Genomic DNA, 18717 nt, shown 5'->3' on the forward strand with positions numbered 1-18717 from the left:
CCATATGGCCCTCGAAGCTCCCCACACCAAAGAAAACCCCAGGCGTCCAGCTAGCCGACAAAGCCAGCCAGGCCCGTTGGCAGCCTGGATTCGCTTTGGGGCTTGCCAGGTTCCCAAGGGCTGGAAGGCCCTGCAGTTTTGCTTGGCCTTGGCGGGCTCCTGTATGTTAACTCCTGGGGGCCCAGGCCCTCCATCTGCTGACCTGCCTGAAGGCAAAAAGCCCCACTGGCCCAGATCCCAGGGGTCGCTCCCCTGGTTTTCCTACATCTAGTTTCATGGAGATTGAGGCTTGCTCCCAGTGTCCTGGAGCACCCGTCCCACCCCTACTGGGCTGAGAGACACACAGACACCTCCCTCTCTTTTTGCCCTCTCCTGCACTCTGTTTCTGCCCTCCTAGCTTCCAAGGCGCCAGGTCCCCCAGGGCTGCTCTGAAGAGGCAGCCAGGGTGGACGCCCTGGGCTTGGGGCCACTGCCCTGGTCTTCTGGCTGGTGTGGGTTTTGCTATAGAAAACAAGTCCCTTGAGAGCTCCCGCAGAGGACGTTCTTTCCAAGGCTGGCCATGTTCCAAGTCCAAGCTCCTCCCAAGCCCAGCTCTCCCCAAGAGAACCATCAGCCCATCCCAGGGACAGGCGGCGGGAAAAGTTCCTCATTTTTCATTTCCTCACCCAGAACAGAGAGCATTGCCTCTGATCTCAGCTGAACAGAATGCCCTGTTCAGACCAAAAGAGGAAGTGGGGCTGACGGCCCGCCTTGATTCTGATAGCCTGGAAAAGCCCCGGTCTTCCTGGGACCATGCCGGCTCTCAGGGCAGGTTTTCCGTTTGGATGTGAACTCCAGGCCAGCATGGCTGTCAGCCCTCAGCCCAGAGAGGGCCTGTGTCCTCCAAACAACTGCCTGGGAGAGGCCCAAGGTCCCAGGGAAGCAGATCTAGGGACCCAGTCAGTGTTCTGGGGCATTAGGCTGTAGTTAGGGGACAGCATCCAGGGTGAGACGTCATAGACTCAGGGTACTGGCCTGGTGTTGGACCACAACCCTTCCTCCCCAGGCAAGGATGGAGAATCCTGGTTGGTCCCAGCTCTGGATGGCTCCAGGAATGCGAGGGCTGCCATTGGGCCCTACAACACGTTTCTGGATGATGATCTGGTGGTCACTGGATGCCAGACAAGACCAGGACAGCCCATGTGGATGGTTGGCTGTGGAATGTTCTACCAGGCCTCAGGGCAAATCTGCACCTCTCAGGACCCAATCTTGGGTTATGGGGCCAGCACATTCCCCAAATTCTCCACCTCCACCTCCTGGGTCAGTGTGGATCCTAAGACCAAGAGGATGGGGCATCCTACCAGGTGCTCAAGCAAAGAACCATTCCCAAGGGAAGGGGCCTTATGCCAGTGCTGTGCCCACAAGGCAGCTTGGGCCCTGCCATGGGACCAGTGGGTATGTCAGGCAGGTATAAGGGCCAGAACCACAGCTTAGACCCCTCTGCTTAGGCCCTGCCTGCGAAGATGCCCGCCTCTCCCTCTGGGACCAGAAGTCGTGGCCCCTGCTCCTGCAGCTAGGCTCTACTGGCCTAGTCCTGAGGCCGCTGCAGGGAGGGGGCTGCATCCTCCTGACCACCCTGTTCCCTACCTCCCGGGATCCCAACATTTCCAAGTTCTCATTGTTGGGGAGGAAGGAGCATGGGGCAAGAGGGACCCTTTACCTCCACCTGCCCTCAGAGGCACTGTCCCTGATGTGCCTGTCTGTCATCTTGTTCTAGGCCAGAGCTTCACACCGCCAGAGTCCCCTGTGTCTTGAAGGGAGCAGGTCCATTCCCAGGATGGGGCTTTGGGCCTTCAGAGGAAAGAAATGGTGGCAGGTGGGTGGGCTTTGGCTCTACCCATTGCTCAAGGACTGTCCTAAGTGGGGCTGAGTCCCTGCCACCACCTGCCCTGGGCTCTGAGACCAGTTGTTTCTTCTGCTTCTTCTGATTCTGGAAATCCCTTTGAGAGCCTTGGTTCCCTCACATGTGAGGTGCTGGGGGTTCCCAAGGCCAGGCCCTGCCCTGGCCAAGCATTTGCGCAGGTGCCTGCAGTGACCATTAGTGGTCACCACCATTAGTTGTCACCACCTCAAATCTCATGATGAATCTTATTGCTTATGGGCAAAAGAAGACAGGTTTGCCAGCAAGAAAATTAAATAAAATTGTCAAAGAATATACCAGCCTCCTTTCTAACCCTAACTGAGGATCCAAAGCCCAAGAGGTGCTCTGGCTTCCCTGGCTGTATCCCCTAAGGGAAGGCAAGATGAGCTGTTGCTTAGCAGCTCTACCACTTGCCAGAGCACCCCCCTATGCCACATTCTTCTCTGGGACTGTGGGGCCCGAGATGCCCAGGGATTGCCGGAACAGGGCTGAGTAGAGCCGGGACCCCACCCATCTTGCTGGCTATATCCATATCTCACGCTGACTTGTCTCCAGGACCCCACATGGAGCTGAGGCTAGAACATAGGGATTTGGCCCAGCCTGGAAGGGCTCTGTCCTGCCGAGGTCTACCATGAAAATTGTGGGAAGCTTAGGAGACTCTTCCCCTAGGGTTCCCTCACCAGCTGGGGCCAGATCCTTTCTGGAACAATGGTGGCTGCCTAAGACCCCAAGTCTGAGGGCTGTGGCAAGGGCCGGGCACCCAGCTGGTGGACCCTACAAAGGGTTAAGGGGTGCGGGTGGCCATGCCCACCTCGAGGCGGAGCAGCGCGCCTGGTGCAGGGCCAAGAACGCAGGGCGAAGGCGCTGCATTTTAATGAATCATTATTGCTGGCGAGGCCTTTGTCTTTCTTTATCCGGTATACAATAAAAGAATTAATTAGACAGAAAATGGCAGGGCAAGGAACTGACAAGTCATTAAGGGCTGCTGAATGACCGATGAGATGCAGCCGGGGGAACTGCGGCTCTGGAATGATAATGGCTGGCAGGTGCTTTGTATGCATGGCCAGCAGGCCTCTGTACTGGGCATTGTGGGCTCCGCTATGGCCAGGCAGACACAGCGTCCTGCCTTTCCAAGCAGAGTGGGCCATGGGCAGTGATCAGACAAGATTCGAGTATTAATTTCTGTGCCCAGACATGGTAGAAAATGTCTGGACGCAGAGGGGACTTGGGGCAGTTGTGCTGCCCCTCAAGACTTTACTTCCTGGCTTGGGAACAGAGGCCATAGTGGGGGTACCATGGGGGTGTGATGGGGTCCAAGGGGGTGCTCCCTGCACTGCAAGAAGCAGAAGGCAAGGCTAGGGAGGAGGAGGCTGCTGGCGCCTTGCAGGACCGAGATACCCTCCCTAAACGCGGCTGCTGCTGCCATGGCTATTCAGACGTCACCAGGAGAAGGGCCACCCACAGCCCAGCTCTCCCGCTCAGAGGAACTGAGCTCCTCATGGCTCAGTGTGGATCAGCCTCCTCACGCTGATCAGGAGGCATCCAGAGTAGAGGAGTCCAGCCAGGGCTGCTGCCCAGGAGCCTGAGTGCAGAGAGGCTGGTAAACAAGGGACACACCGTGGGCGCCTGCCTCTCATGGGGAGGGGTTGCCGTGCAAGAGGACAGGTTCTCATGTGCAGGCAGGGGCTGGTGTCAGGGGCAGGGGCAGGCTGAGAGGCCAGACCAGTTTCCAGGGAATGAGCACCAGGGACTCCACTCAGAAGCATTGTCATTGCTTTGAAACGTACCCTCTGGGGTTGGGGGGAGTGGGCCTTCTCTCCAGAACTCATGTGTTAGACTAAGGTGTGCTGTACACCTGCCACCTCACCTTCTCTCCCAGTTCCTGGGGTCACTCTGGTCATCCCAAGGACTTGTTTGCTAAAGGAGGAGGGAGGGTGAAGGTGGGTCCAAATTCACCCTGAGGCGTACACCTCCGAAGGGGGGAGACAGCTGCTCCCTCTTGGCCCCTCAGTGTCTGGCCTCTCTGGCCTCAGGAACCCACCTCTCGGGATGGTGCTCGGGTGCATAGGAGCACATGTGTGTCCTGTACTCTGCACATGTCCCCCACAGCTGTCCCTGAGCTACAGCCCACCACATTGTGAACATACTAAATGCCACTGAACTAACGACCTTAAAATGTTGACTTTTATCTCAATAAAAAAATAAGATTCACAGTGGCCAAGATGACTCAAGTTTAGGGGTAACTCATGCAGACCATTGCATCATGGTCATTAAGAGAAAAGCCCCACTTTTCTCAAGGAACTCAGAGACCAAGTAACGTCCAGTGGGCAGGGAGGTTGGTATCTAACAATGGAAGCACAAGGGTTTCCTACTAGGCTATGGGTGCTGGCTCTGCCTTCCCAGGCCAGAGGCAGCTCTGGGCTTGGAGAAAGAGAGTCCCTATTAGGATGGGGCAGTAACCCAAGGTCCCAGGGCTCGGGGTACAAGGGCTGGGTGGGGGTATCTGGGCCTTTCCCCTCTTTGCACCTGGTGTGGAGAGGGAGGGCGCTGGGCACAGGGCATACTGCCAAGCCCACAGAATGGCGACCTCCTGGGGGTGTGGGGCATGGGCCTGGCAGGTGTCCTAGAGACCTGGATGAAGAGGCCCTGCCTAGGGGCTGCAGTTTGCATACGGGGCTGACACTAGATCCAGAGCCCCCTCACATGCACTGCCAGGCCATGCTGTGGCCTGTCCCCCACATGAGCATCAGGGTGCACACTCCTGCATATGTCTACAAAATCCTAGGACCTCTGGGCACTACTGTACATACCCCAGCACACACTGTGTGATTTTTCTAGGCATATGGAAAGGAAGGCCCCTCTCATGGCCCTGCTGGGATGATAGTCCAGCTGTTGCCCCAGGAGGAGCTCAGTGGCCACTGATGGATTCCTGGAAAGAGCCCAGAGCCCCCACACCCCACACCCCTAAGACTAAGCACGGAGACACTATACAAGGTACCCCTGGAAAATCTACCTACCCAGTGTCCCTTCTCATTACATGACTGCTGTCAGGTCTCGTTGATGGGCAGTGGTAGCAACTCTGTCATTTCTCCAAATCCCGACAGAGAGATAGACAGTGGCCTGTAGTGCCCAGGGGCACATGGTGTCTCTAGCACCCTGCCACAGCCATGCCCACACCCCGAGCTTGGCCATCCAGCCTCAAGGACTGTGAGAATAGATCCCTGCTATGACACCACTCCATCTGTGGTGGTTTGCAGTAGTCCTGGCAAACAGGTACAGAAGTCTCTGGTATATCAGCAGGTACAGAGCAGTGTGGCCTAAGGCAAGGTATGCCACTCAGGGTTCTGAAGGCCATTTTGCCCCTTGAGGTCTATCTCGTCCCCACAATGGACTCTCTTTTGGCCTTTATAGAGCCATCACTGCATGCAGATGACATGGATACGAGGTGGGGTCCCAATTGGTCCTCCCCAAATTAAATCTTGGCATCGAAATCCCACCAAACAGCCACAGAGAGAAGCAGCTGATGGCAGAGAAACCACCCAGAATGTTCCACTGTGGCTCTCTACCTACCCTGGGGCATGACAAACACCACAGTAAGTTTCACTTTCCTGGTAGCCTTTAATCCTGAGAGTTTTTCCCCCCTTTAGAGCCATTAATGAAGTTTCGTGATAACAAAAAAAAAAAAAAAAAAAAAAAATGGAAGAAAGAAAGAAAAAGCTATTATTTCCCCAGTGTAAGTGTGAGCACCCTGCGTGGAGGCCAGGCTGGTTTCTAACCCTTCACACACATTCCTGGAGCTGAGGAGCACGGAGGGCATGTGTGAGTGGTGCAGGCCCTGCAGGCCTTTAGCCCTGCCATTCTGGGACTATGTCAATATTGATTCAGAGAGAAGGTGGCGCCAGCCTCACACCCAATGGTAGAAGGAGTGTCCAGCACACCCCTAGGGCTTCTGGGAGAGGCCCCTGGAACCTGGGCTCAATGGTGTCACTCAGGCTTAGGCAGAGGTGGGGAAGGGATGGGGCAGGGATGGAGCAGAGATGGGGCAGGGATTGGACAGGGATTGGGCAGGGATGGAGCAGTGATGGAGCAGAGATGGGGTAGAGATGGGAACAGAGATAGGGCAGAGATGGGGCAGAGATGGGGCAGGGTTGGGGCAGAGATGGGGGTAGGGATGGAGGCAGAAATGGAGCAGAGATGAGATAGAGATGGGGCAGAGATAGGGCAAGGATAGGAGCAGGGGTGGGGCAGGGTTAGGGGCAGAGATGGGGCAGGGATGGGGCTGGGATGGGGCAGGGATAGGAACAGGGATGGGGCAGAGATGGAGGCAGAGATGGGCAGGGATGGGGCAGGGATGGGGCAGGGATGGGGCAGGGATGGAGGCAGAGATGGGGCAGGGATGGGGCAGGGATGGAGGCAGAGATGGGGCAGGGATGGGGCAGGGATGGGGCAGGGATGGGCAGGGATGGAGGCAAGGATGGGGCAGGGATGGGGCAGGGATGGGGGCAGAGATGGGGCAGGGATGGGGCAGGGATGGGGGCAGAGATGGGGTAGGGATGGGGCAGGGATGGAGGCAGAGATGGGCAGGGATGGGGCAGGGATGCGGCAGGGATGGAGGCAGAGATGGGGCAGGGATGGAGCAGGGATGGGACAGGGATGGGGCAGGCATGAGGAGGGGTGGAGCAGGCATGGGGAGGAGTGGGGGAGGGGGAGGGCTTTGCTTATTACAGGTTCACCCCACAAGAAGATTCTGCACTTGGCAAAAATCATATAGGGAGAATTTCCCTAACCTCTTTCAGTTAAGATTCCATTTCTTTTTTTTTTTTTTTTTTTTTTTTTGCAGTCTCACTCCATGGCCCTCAGTAGAGTGCGGTGGCCTCACACAGCTCACAGCAACCTCCAACTCCTGGGCTCAAGTGATTCTCTTGCCTCAGCCTCCCGAGTAGCTGGGACTACAGGCGCCCGCCACAGCGCCCGGCTATTTTTTGGTTGCAGTTTGGCCGGGTTTGAACCCACCACCCTCGGTATATGGGGCCGGTGCCCTACCGACTGAGCCACAGGCACCTCCCTAAGATTCCATTTCTAAATATCTCTCTTCTGACATTGTCTAGGACTGGTGAGGTGTGCCTAGAAGGCAATGGGAGTCCTGGCTCCAGGGACAGCTCCTGTCCCCCACTCCGTAGGGCTATCTCTGTAGCAGTGATTACCACTTCCCATTCCACAGGGAAAGAGCCTGGACTCTGGGTGTGGAAGGACCCTGCCATTGTGGGCATAGTAGCCCGCAGGGATTCTGTACTATCTGCCTGTTCAAGAGGAAGTTGATGTGGTCAGGGGCCGTGTCCTGGGCCTACTCTGTCTGCCCCACTCACAGTATGCGGACTGCCATGGGGAGACCACCCACCATTTCCTTCCTCTCTAGGAGTCTTGCTAGTCCCCAGCCCTGTATATGAAGCAGCCTTGGTAGCAGGGACTCTCTCTCTAGGGGACATGTATCCCCCCTCAAACCATGCTGGAAGCTGAAAACAATCAAAGCCTTACAGACCACCTGAAGTGGGTGGTGGACTGCATGTCGAGTGCAGGCGTGTATCTCAGCTCAAGTTCCCCCCCTTCCTGGGCCCCTGCCATGGCCTCCTTCCAAATCCTCAAAATTTGCAGAGAGAGAGGTAAGTTTTATTCAGGGCTGTGGCCTTGGGCCCATGGAACACACCACCACTGAGGGGACTGATGGGGTCATTCCTGGCAAGGTTCCAGCTTCATACTGTCTCTGTAACATCCTGAACCCAATAGCTTCCCATCTTCTTCTTGCTTACCTCCCTTGACAGGGGGCTTACTCCCTGTGAAGGCATCCTTCAGTGGTGTTGGATGGCTTGGAGTGTAGCAAAGTTTATCTGATTCCTCTTTCTTCTTTCAGTTGTGCCCTTAATATCTGGGCAACAGAGTTGGGCATGCTATGAAGTGCCCCCCATGCCACATGGGGCAGGCTGTGCTGGAAACAAGGCTGGGCAGTGTCTTTAATGGTCCTGTCTGGCAACAACCAGCCTAGTTAGCAAGGAACATGGGTGGTGAATGAACGAACGAACAAATGAATGGTTGAATGGGTGGATGGAGAGATGCACAGCTGGATTTGCTGTGTAAACGTATGCAGATTCAGCATTTTTTTCAGTCCAGAGAGGAGCAATTGAGCCCACCTCTACAGCTACCCCAAGCTGGTGGATTTTCTTCTAGCCTCCAAAGTAGCCTTGCCAAGGGCTGTAAAAATACATCAGAGCCGGGACACTCATAGCTACATGGGTTGTGTTAAGGGACAGAATTCCTCCTTGGAATTTACTGCCTTCATTTTTGCTTCAGGCTGGGCCCTGCCAACAGGGGACATATTTCATGCAGAAATACCTCCCCTAAGTGTGAGATGGGAGGGCAGTGTGCAGAAGGTGGCAGCTTCTAGGTTTTTATATGAACAAAGGCAGCTATACACACTTGCCAAAAACAAGTCCCTTACAGAAGCCATTTGTAAAATTTACTTTCTAGTGTCAGTAAATCAGAGAATAAAAAGGGGATTTCAATTTGAAATGGCCAGTGATAATTTTATTTTCTTGGTTGTGTGATGACTTGATCTTTTGGAAACTGAGGCAGCGGGGCAGAGAACTGGGCTGTGCTGTCAAAATGGAGCAGGGGCTCTGGTTCCCAGCACGGGCAGAACAGAGCTGTGGTTAGACATGGGGAGTCAGGGGTTTGGTGTGAGCGCACAGTCCCTTCACCCACCCAAACTCAGCCCTGTGCCCGCAGAGGGCTCAGTCCTGGGACCACAGATACGAACATTCCCAGGCCGCAGGGCCTTGGACAGGCCTTAGGTCTTGTCCCCTGGTCCTGACAGCTGCCTGGTTCAGTCTCAGGGTCCACTACTCCCACTGCGGCCAATTCCTGGGTGGAATGTTGGCCCCTCACCTGGGAGGCAAGCTGGCCACTCCTCTGCCCTATCCACAATGAAACTGTCACCCAAAGTTGTCTCACATTCCAGGCCTAAGGCAGGGGCTCCCAAAAGCTCCCAGGGACCCTTTGCTCCATTGCTGGGGGAGACCCCACCTCAAAGCAGGAGAGGCGGAGTATGGAGCAAGGTGGTGGGGAACCCAGGGCACAGGTCTAAGTCCAGTTTCCCTCCAGGTGAGGACATGTCTTGGTGCCTGGGGGAAGAAGGATGGCTCTGGTGGCCAGTCTACCAAGTGGACCTCTCAGGCCTTCAAGGGACCACCAGGGGGTCCTGGAACCTCTTGGGGAGCACAGATATTCCTTTGGGAGCCTGGAAAGCAGCCGGGGGAGGAGGAGCTAGAGGAAGTGTTTCCCTGACAGGAGCTCTTGTCCTGCTCTCCACTCCTCAGGGGGTTGCCCTTCACCCAGGCACCCAGTCAGGGGGACATCCCCCATGGGCAGGGATATGTCTCAGGTTAGTGTCTCTACCAGGTGCCTGAAATAACTCTGCAGCATCTGGCCCAAGAAAGAGGGTGTGGATGTGGCCGGGGCTGTGGCAGCCCTGCCAGGCCCAGGTGGCTAGAGCCCAGTCCAGGGTCACACTCTCTGGCCCATGTGCCAACAGCTGGGGTGGGGGGCAACTGACTGTGCCCCACCCTCCCAGCTCTGCCAAACCCAGGGAACCCAGCCAGCTTTGTGTTCTGAGTTTGATGACTCCTTCCCTGGCCCTGGGTGGGACTTCTAGATGGCTTAGGCTCCACAGGTCCCAAGGCAGGAGGGTGTCCCAGGTCCTCTCTTGTGGACCTCAGATGTCTGCTCTGACTCATGGCTGTTTCATGGCCCCTCATACCCCTTACTTTGTGCACCCCATCTCTGTCCACAACTGCCCCCAGCCTTACTCCACTATTATCCCCAAACCCTCATCAGACATAGAAGCATCCAGAATGGGGTCTGGGTTTTCCCCTCTAGTTGACATTTAACCCAGAGGTGGCCAGTCCTGGCTGGCACCCTGCCTTTGAGCCTTCCTCTGGCCTGTCCTGACTGGATCCCTGCCCTCTCCCAGACACCATGGGATGCTCACAGGCTGTCCCCTCAGGGGCGACCATGAGGGCCAAGGCCCTGGGCATCCCACAGATCAGTGTCTGAGCTGGCTTGGGTTTCAAGGATGTGCCAGGGCGCCCTCTGAGGATGGGTGAGTGGAACCTGCACTCCCAGGTCTGTAGGCCATGCTGGGCAGCAATTACTGGCCTTGCACACAGTAGGTGCTCCAACAATGCTCACTGGGTAACAAAATGTCGGCCTGATGCTGGTGAGGGAGATACCTCCCTGGCAGGGCTGGTCTGCCTGGAAGCTGCCTAGAGCCAGGCGTTTGGGCTCAGGACTATCCATGAGTTCAGGTCACCTGTGCCTGTGACTCCCAGGTGAAAGGGGAGCAGCCTATGGCAGTGTAGAGAGAGATGCAGAAGTGGGTGGGTGTGATGCAGAGCTCAGAGCCCTAGGAGGATGTGGAGGCATGTAAAGGGGATGGGAGATGGGGGTGGGCTAGAGAAACAGGGGAAGGGAGGGGAGTCCCTGTGTGTGAGGTGGGCTGCCCATGCCCTTAAAAGTGGGCTGCCAGAGAGGTGCCTGTGCTCAGTGGATAGGGCACCGGCCACATACACCAGGCTGGCGGGCTTGAAACTGGCCTGGGCCAGCTAAACAACAATGACAACTGCAACAAAAAAAATAGGCGTTGTGGTGAGCTCCTGTAGTCCCGGCTACTTGGGAGGCTGAGGCAAGAGAATCGCTTAAGCCCAAGAGTTGGAGGTTGCTATGAGCTGGGATGCCACGGCACGGCACTTTACCAAGGGCATCATAGTGAGACTCTGTCTCAAAAAAAAAAAAAATTGGGCTGCCAGTGTAGTGCAGAGACCAAGGGATAGCCCCTAGGAAGCACTGCCCCATGGTGTAGGCACTCTGAAAGAGGAAGGTGGGAGCCATGGGCCATTGGTCCAGCCGCTCAGCACTTCCCCAGGCAACAGCTGCTCAGGCACAGTGCTGGGGACAGAGCTGGCCCTGGGGGGCCACTTCTCCATGACAGACCCAGTCCCTTCCTCAGCCCAGGTTTAGCAAGTCCCCACAGAGGGAGTCTGAGCATTGCAGTGTCTCAAATGTGAGGCCATCAAAGAGCCGGTCCATAGGCAGCAACAGGTACAGATGAGCCCTGAAGGACATCCCCTGTGAACACAGAGGGGCCAGGCAGCCAGATAGCAGTGACCTCGTGTTACAAGGAGAGAGATGGCAGAAACATGAGGTGACACCAGAGCCAAATGGCTCCCGTGACAGCCGGAGAAGTGGTCTCAGCTCACACGGGCGTGGGCCCACATCTGTTGTGTGTCCCTATGTGCAACGGATGCTCTGGGCATTATCCCCATCCATGGACAGGGCCAGTCAGGTTCTAGGTGCTAGTGGGGCTTCAGCATCTGATAGAGCCAGACCCCACGAGGAGGGGCATGGATGTCCAGATGATGGCTTTGCTGGACCCTGGGCAAGTCCCAGGCTAGGTTCCAGGATGGAAAGATCCCGTGGGTGCAGTAGCCCATAGGTCAGAGGTATGGGCACCGTGCTCTATCTAGAAGGTAGGAGTAAGCTCCGTGTGGGTTGTTGTCCCGCAGACGGGGTGCTAGCAAGACGCAGAGTAGACAGTGGAGTGATTTGGCCACAGCCAAGGGCCACCTGGGCCCCAGGAGCTGCCATGTGCAGGAAGGGTCCCGCCAGGCCTGGAGGAAGTGAGGTCCTGAGACAGCTTGATCTCATGCTCTGGTCGTCAGGCTGGCAGGAGCACACTTCTGCCATTCTAAGCTGCTCGGTTTTGGTCCTTGGAATCTGCATAAGTTTCTGTGGCTACAGGTTCCCTCAACTGTGGCTGGAGCCTTGTCACTTCAACGTCCCCTCCACCCTTACCTGGTGGGCCCCCAATTGTCCCCATGCCACGTTTCAGCCCCTCTGGCCCTATAGGGGTCCTATACCACCTCTGCTGGGTAGAAAGAGATACGGCAAGGAGGAGGTGGAACAGCCAGGAACATGCATGGCAGGCTGCAGAGCCACGAGGAAGCAGACTCAGTGTGGCCGCCAGTACCCAGGGGACAGGGACACCACCTTGTCTACCTGCTTCTATGGGGCTGCGGCACAGAGCTGAGTACACAGGAGCAAACAGCCAGGATGCCCACCTGAGCGAAGCCGGGCCAGCGAAAAAATGTTGAAGGCGACGTTTGTCTTCAAAATCAATCAACCTTCAAGCCCTAGCTCTATTTTGAGAAGAGGCTTCCTAGCACAGGCTTATGGAGCTGGTGAGGTTCTGCTTGGAATACGTGAGCATGTGCTGGAGGAAATACCCACGTCCTGACAAGAAGGCATCTGGTCCTTGGTGTGGGCCCCTCTCAGGGTGTTGGAGGCTGCCCTTTGTCCCTCCATCTAGTAACACCCAAGAGATGCCTGCAGGCAAGTGGGTGTCTCTGGGGGTGGCAGAGTCCCTGAATAGCTCCAGACCCCTGAGCAAGAAGCCTGCAGTTGTGCTGGGAGGATGAGGAGCCAGTTAAACTGGCTGGAAAATCAGTCTTCAGGGCTCCCCTGAGAACGTCCAGGTCCCAAGGAATGCGTGATTACGCAGCTGCCGGTTGGCCTCTTCCTGCCTTTTCTGAGGTGATTCGATAGCCAGACAGCTGCTCTGGAGCAAGCTGGGAACATGGCTGGGCTGCAGAGCAGTGGGAGGGGCTGTGTGGGATTGCAGAGCCATGGGTTAGGGTGTCGGCTGGGTCACTGTTGATGGGGGCTCAGCGTTCTGCCCCTTGGTATCCGGTCACCATTGCCCTGGTCCTGGGACTCCCTGTACTCCCACATCTCTGCCTCTGCCAAGTGCCCTGCAACCCCTCCCCACATCCAAGACTAGGCAGGACTGTCTGACATGGGGAGGCCTGGGGTCTGCCTCCACCCCTTTCCAGGCCCTGGGTTCCTGCATGGCTCCCAAATCTAGTGGGACTGAAAACTCACTGGCTGAAACCCTGGTGGGCAGGTGGAGGGGTGGCATGACCCCCCCCCAGCAGGTAGTGAAGGAGGGGCTGCAGGTCCCAGGGCACCATGGACTTATGTAGAGAGGTCACGGGTCCCAGGTCACATGCACTTGGTACACAGGCATGTGCACACATGTGTGTACAGGCATGTGCATACGCAGGAACACAGTACTGTATTCACACACACACACACCCCTGCACAGCCCCTTGGCCCCAGGCCTCCTGTCCTCTCAGCCCTTCTGGCTCCTTTTGAGTTTTTGCATCCTAGACACAGCCATGGCACTGAGCCAGAGGAGGGGCTGGCCAGGCTCTGGCAGGAGGTGGTGGGGGACAGAGCTCAACCTTGGGCAGCTGAGCAGCTGTGACCAGAGTCCCCATCCCACCTGGGTTGGCCTTATTCGACCTGCCCCTGACAGGGGCTACCCAGGGCCTGCCATACCCTGGGCCTTAGGTGGGGATGGGGCCCTCCCCTCCTGGCTTCAGCTTCCTCTCCTGCAACTGGGAGAGCTCTGAGTTAAGAATTGGCGAGGACTGGTTTGGAAGACCTTTCCAGGAGTGTGGGTGCTTAGCTCCTGACAGGGGTGGGCAGGAGATCCCTGCCCATGGGTCTGACTTCCTATGGGGACACGATGGCTCACAGGGGAACTCAAACCCTGATGCTGCCAACTCAAGCCCTGGTTTTTGGCCCCATAACCGTGGAGATCCCCCAACCCCACTGCCCTAACAGGCCCCCTCACCCTACCAGGGAGGAAGTCAGGTGGGGGGGGTGCATACCTGACACCCCCACTGTGCAGAAGAGCCTAGTGGGCTTCTTTGTCCCTTGGGCTTCCTGGGCTTGGGCCTAAGAACTGAGGGTGAGGGTCGTCTCTGCAGTGTGGAAGCTTGGGGGCAGGCTCCTCAGTCTGCCCATCATCCCCATCACTCTGATGCCTTGTGGTGATCAGGGGTCCCTCTGTCTGACTAGCCTGCCCCTGCTGGAGGACTCAGGTGTCTGTGGCAGCCTTCCATGTCTGGCCAAGGCCACTGTGCTGAGAGAAAATAGCTATACATGGGTGATCTGGCTGGCTGGGACCAGGAGATGACTCCCCAGCAGACCAGTGGGAATGGAGGATGGAGGTGGTCCTGGAAGGCAGATAGGACCCCCAGGGAACAAGCCCACACGGGACAGTGTTGGGTGTGTGCTGCGTGGGGCCACACCAAACACCTGCCTCTCACACAGAGCCTTATTTCTACAATGTTTCAAAGAAGAACAGGTGGCTCTGGAAACTCTGGCCATGGCCCAAGGTGGCCAGGCTGCTCTGGGAGATGTTCTCAGGACTGCTGGACCTGGTGCTGAGTTAGGGAGACAGAAGGTTCCAGAAGAGACTCATGGGGAAGGTGGTGTGGGGTGCCAAGGACAGGGCCAGGGTTGTGGCAGTGGGCCCATGCTTTGCTGGGTGGCAAGTCTGGTCACATGGCACACACGGGCACCCTTCAAGTTCCTGGACAGTGGAGTTTGGATCAGGTGAGCAAGCTGGCCCTGCTGGACACCAGAGACAAAATCACTATGGCTGGAGTAGTCCCTCTGGAAGGCTATATGGGGATAGAGGTCTGGGTTGTGTGTGTTGGGGCCTGGCCCACTCTCTGTGGCCAATACCACCCACCCCTGAATCTGGTCAGAGACTCTGGACAGGCCAGGGTCAGCTGGGACAGTGGACAGGAGGGCGTGCCCAGCCCACAAGGGCTCACAGGACCCCCGGGACAGCCCTAAGGGTCTTAGTCCCTGCCGGACACACACTGAGCTCCAGGAACACTGTTGAAGCCAGATGGAGGAATGCCCCTCATGCCCTGTTTCCATGCTCTGGGCAGCCAGCACCTGGCTCAGTGGGTCAGGTCCAGCCCCAGCCTTGGGCCATCCTTGCTCAGGGTCGCCCTATCCATTGTGTCCTCCACCAAGATGGGTAATGAATGGGGCGAAGCATCACTCCCTGTGCATTCTGAGAGTCCAGCCAGGTGCAGTATCTGCCAGGGAGGTTGCTGCAGGACCATGGTAGATGTCTGAGAGGCTTGGAGAGTCCAGCACACATAACACGATAGCAGGGAACTGCATTCACGCCCAGGAAGTTGGGCACCACATTTGGGGCTGGGTGGTTTTGGTCGAGGATCCTCAGTCCCTTCCTCTTTGAGCTAGATGGGGCTGGGAGGGCCTCCATGAGGCTGGTATTGTGGCCCATGATGCCCACTGAGGCCACGGGTCCCAGATGTCTCCACATAGCTGGGGCTCAGAGGGACAGTGTTTGCTCAGGTCCACGAAGTGTGTGCTCCTGCCCTGAGATGACAGAGCCACAAATCATAAAGCTGAGATGCCCCTCCCAGCACACCAGAAAGCCCCCAAGCCCAACTTTGCTTTTATAAAACCTGGTGGCTCAAAGCATTTATTAAACTTTAGTCATGGTGGTTTCTAGAAAAGCCCTCTCTGGCCAGTGTCCTTGTATGATAAGCCCTGAACGTTATCAGGGTTGACCCTTATAAGGACCCAAGGTTGACCCTGATCTGCAGGGGACATTGCACTCGAGAGCAGGTTACAGAAAGGCCTGCCTGGGTTGGAAAGGCCATGTGCAGTCATCTGGCTGGTGGCAGCCACCCAGAGAACAAAACCCTGACTCAGATGAGCAGGCAGGTGTGAAGAGGCTGCATTGGGATGAAGATCAAAGGCTCTGATCCCAATCACTGGGATGCCAACATGGGTTCTGCCATTTATCAGCTGATGGCCTTGGGCCTGCCTCAGTTCCCCCATCTATAAAGCCTCCTGTCCAGATCCTATAGGGATTAACTGAGTTGACACATGAAAGTACCCAGAGCAGGCTCAGCACAAAGTTAGTGCTCAGCAAGCGGGAGCCAGCAGCACTGCTTTAATACATGTGTTTCCATCCTTGCTTTGCCCATTGGGAAGCTCCAAGGAGAAAATGTGACCTGCCTCAACCCTGGATGATTCTCCATAGGGGTCTGAACTTTTGGCATTTCTTCTTATCTTGTTTACTCTTTGTTTTTTCCATACTCATTTTTTTTCTCTCAGATAAAATTCATGTAAAATAAGATTCACCATTTTAAAATGTATATAGCTCAATGGTTTTTAGTATACTCACTAAATATACTGGAATTGTGCAACCATTAGCACAATTAATTTTAGAACATTTTATAATCTCTGAATAGAAACCTCACTCCCTAATCCCACATTCCCATCCCCCCAGCTCCAAACAACACTAATCTGATTTCTGTCTCTGGATTTGTCTATTCCAGACATTTCATAGAAATGGAATCACACAACATGTGACCTTTTGTGTCTGGCTTCTTTCACTGAGCGTAATGATTTTAAGGTCATCTATACTGTAGTATGTATCAGAATTTCGTTCTTTTTTTGTGACTGGATAGTATTCCTTTGCATGGATATACCATACCTTGTCTATCCATTCATGTGTTGATGAATGTTTGGGTTGTTTCCACCTTTTCTGGTTATTGTGAATAATGCTATGAACATTTATATACACATTTTAGTAGGGCATGTTTTCAGTTGTGCTGGCACTATACCTAGGAGCAGAATGGTCAGAATCATGTGCCAATTCTATGTTTAACCTTTTGGGGAACTACCAAAATGTTTTCCAAACTGGCTGCACCATTTTATATTCCTACCAGCAGTGCACAAGAGTTCCAATTTCTACAATTCTGCCTCAATACTTATTTTCTGTTTTTTAAAAAATAGAATAACTGTCGAGCGGCGCCTGTGGCTCAGTGGGTAGGGCGCGGGCCCCATGTACCAAGAGTAGCATGTTTGAACCCAGCCCTGGCCAAACTGTAACAAAAAAATAGCCAGGCTTTCTGGTGGGTGCCTGTAGTCCCAGCTACTCGGGAGGTTGAGGCAGGAGAATCCCGTAAGCCCAGGAGTTGGAGATTGCTGTGAGCTGTGATGCCATAGCACTCTACCAAGGGTGATAAAGTGAGACTCTGTCTCTAAAACAAAAATAGAATAACTATTTTAATTGGTGTGAAGTGACATGTCACTGTGGTTTTGATTTGTATTTCCTTTTTTTTTTTTTGCAGTTTCTGGCCGGGGCTGGATTTGAACCTACCACCTCCGGCATATGGGGCTGGCGCCCTACTCCTTTGAGCCACAGGCACCACCCTAATTTGCATTTCCTAATGACTAGTGATAGTGAGCATCTTTTTATGTGCTTTGGTGTATGTCCTTTGAAGAAATGTCTATTTGAATCCTTTGCCCATTTTTATTTTTTAATTTTTTAATTTTTTTTTTTTTTTTGGAGACAGAGTCTCAAGCTGTTGCCCTGGTAGAGTACCGTGGCATCACAGCTCACAGCAACCTCCAACTCCTGGGCTTAAGCGATTCTCTTGCCTCAGCCTCCCAAGTAACTGGGACTACAGGCCACCACAATGCCCAGCTATGTTTTTGTTGCAGTTGTCATTGTTCCTTAGCAGACCCGGGCTGGGTTCAAACTCTCCACCCTAGTATGTGGCTGGTGCCCTTGCCGACTGAGCTACAGGTGCCACCCAACTTTCGCCCATTTTAAATAGGCGATTTTCTTGTTATTGTTGAGTTGTAAGAGCTCTTTATATATTCTGGATACTAGTCTTTTATCAGATAAATGGTTTGCAAACATATTTTCCCATTCAGCAAGTTGTCTTTTTACTTTCTTGAAGTGTGTTTTTGAAGCACAGGGTTTTAACTTGGATGAAGTCTAATTTATCTATTTTTTCTTTTGTTCCCTGGGCTTTTGGCATCTTTACTTTTTTTTTTTTAATCTCACCATTGGAACACATTTTGCACAGTGCCTCACTCCTCTGTGAGCGGGTAGGGTGTAGATATACATGTGGCGTGATGTGGACGTGTGTCTGCTAGCAGGTGCATGGAGTGTGCCCAGCATTGGACACATACTGTAGGTGTCAGAGGAACTCAGGGAGGCCGAGGCAATAGGAAAGAATTCCTGGAGGAGGAGGCTAGTTCTTCATGATGCTTTGTGGGGGGACCTTGCCCCCTTTAGACAGTAGAAACAAAAGTAGACCCCCCCAAGACCTTTCTACATGATGGGGTGCCATCCCCAGGCCCCAAGCCCTAGGAGCAGTGAGCAACAGACCACAGGGCTGGAAGCACATGGAGTAATTAGTTTTGACGCACAGAAGCTGTCTTAAATTGGATAGAAACTGGTGAAAATAGGATTAAGGGGAGAGTGGAGCCAAGAGCAAACAGAAGGAACACTCCTGAGAGCCGGCAGCCTGGCTGGGCTCTTGAGTAAGTGGCCTAGCAGGAAGCGGCTCTGGACATTTCTCGGTGATCGCGTCATGCTCGAAGACGGCTTCCCCACCACCCCTCGGGAGGATGGGGACACGGCGCTGCCCTCCCTGCAGCCGGCTTATCTGCGCTGAGCTCACTCGATTCTGAGGATTAATTTGGAAACAATTAAAATTCTGTGCAAAACAAGCAGCAGGCAGGGCCGGCCAGCAGGCTGGCACGCAAGGGGCCCTTTCATCACCGACGCAGAAATCTAATTAGTGCGGGATTAGGTCGGCCACAAACCAGCGAGCAGGGACGGCTCCGGGAGGTGCAGATGAAACCCCAGGGCGAGGGATGGACAGGGCAGGCACAGACACGGCAACGGCCAGAGTAGGAGGCCACCCAGAGGCATCGTTCTGACCCTGACTCCCCAAGGCCCAGCCCACGAGCCCTCCCCATCCTGTTTTAGCCAGGAGGGAAAAGCCAGGGGCTGAGACCCCACTTGCAGCTATGCTTCTTCAGTGCAACCTGCCCAGGCTCGCCCT

The 18717-nt window shown here is 54.9% G+C and overlaps 1 protein-coding gene across 1 annotated transcript in view; it reads left to right on the forward strand.

The window, feature by feature from the left end:
* Positions 1–14581: 14581 nt before the first annotated feature.
* The window catches only part of LOC128561610 (tryptase beta-2-like), a 219234-nt gene continuing 215098 nt past the window's right edge, over positions 14582–18717 (forward strand). The window contains exon 1 of the mRNA XM_053556063.1: positions 14582–14587. The gene's annotated coding sequence lies outside the window, so the exon portion shown is untranslated. The remainder of the gene's footprint in view (positions 14588–18717) is intronic.

This window comes from Nycticebus coucang, chromosome 12, assembly GCF_027406575.1.
Source record: "Nycticebus coucang isolate mNycCou1 chromosome 12, mNycCou1.pri, whole genome shotgun sequence".
Classification (NCBI taxonomy): Eukaryota; Metazoa; Chordata; class Mammalia; order Primates; family Lorisidae; genus Nycticebus; species Nycticebus coucang.